The sequence below is a fragment of the Chenopodium album genome, chromosome 6 (genome assembly GCF_948465745.1).
Source record: "Chenopodium album chromosome 6, dcCheAlbu1.1, whole genome shotgun sequence".
Taxonomy (NCBI): Eukaryota; Viridiplantae; Streptophyta; class Magnoliopsida; order Caryophyllales; family Amaranthaceae; genus Chenopodium; species Chenopodium album.
The window spans coordinates 51,224,519-51,225,770 of record NC_137839.1 but is presented as its reverse complement, the minus strand read 5'-3'; the positions used below and the strand labels follow the sequence as shown (position 1 = coordinate 51,225,770).

Below are 1,252 nucleotides of genomic sequence, written 5' to 3'. Positions count from 1 at the left end.
CAAATCAATAATTATTATATTACCTCCCTGTCTTTTTAGTTATGACTAAGAAATTTTTATTACTCCACTAAAAAGCCATCGGTTTAAAACCGGTGGCAAAAACAAGTATAACCGGTGGCAATGATGCAAACCGCCAATTTTTTAAAAAAATATTTAACATAAATACCACCGGTTAAAAAGTATACCATTTTTTTTTTTTTTTTGTCTTTTCACTTTAAATATAATCGACCAAGCAATTAACCAAAAAAAAAATTCAACATCAAAATATAAATCAAACTATTTCAATCATTATAATCGATTAATTACAACATTTAATCAAAAAAAAAAAATTACATTACAAATCAATATAAACGGACAATTACAACGATATAATAAAAAAAAAACAACATAAATAAAAAAAAAAAAATTACAATATCAAAATGAAAAAACCTCATACAACATCTTGATTCTTCGATTCATAATCCTGCTTCTTGAAATATACCTGCATCAATTAAAAAAAAATTAATAAAACTGACGAACCTAGAAATCCCCCAAAAAAAAAACCTAAAAAACCAGAAAAATGAAAATAAAATTTTAAAAGAAACCCCAAAAACGCATGCATTAACCGAAAAAAAACGATTATTTTAACCGAAAATTAACCCAGAAAAATCAAATTAAAATCCGAAAATCGATTTAAATCGATTAATGAAACCCAGAAAAATTGAATTAAAATCCAAAAATCGATTTTAATCGATTAATTAAACCCAAAACTTGGTTAATTAAACCCAGAAAAAAAACCCAGAAAACTCAAAATAAAAAAACCCCCAAAAAACACATGCATGTACCCAGAAAAATCAATTAATTAAACCCAAAATCAAACCCAGAAAAATTAAACCCACCTCAATTAAAGTCGGTGTTGTTCGTGGTCTTCATGGTGGTCTTGGATGTTGGTCTTGGTGGTGGTCTTGGTGGTGATCTTCGGTGGTGTTCGAAGTGGTGGAAACGAAAGGGAGGGGGACGAGAATCGGGAAGACAAAAGAGAAAGAGAGAGGAGCAGAGCGAGGGGAGAGAGGACAGAGACGGCGGTGGTAGACTTGGTGGTGGTGAGATGAGAGGGCAGTAGATCTAGAAAGAGGAGAGAGAGGAGAGGAGATTAGGAGAGAGAAGGAGGAGGGAGGCCGAGTGTTTTGAGATAGGGTCTAGGAGTATAAAAGGTTTTTTTTTTTTAAATAGGAAATGCCACCGATTCGGTTCAAACCTGTGGGAATAATGG

General features: G+C 32.3%; 1 long non-coding RNA gene across 1 annotated transcript; it reads right to left on the bottom strand.

The window, feature by feature from the left end:
* Window positions 1-252: 252 nt before the first annotated feature.
* Window positions 253-1,252, bottom strand: LOC145634887 (uncharacterized). The gene is made up of 2 exons (XR_014113671.1): window positions 879-1,252; window positions 253-481 (listed from the first exon to the last, which is right to left on the bottom strand). It is a non-coding gene; the product is annotated as an uncharacterized LOC145634887 (long non-coding RNA).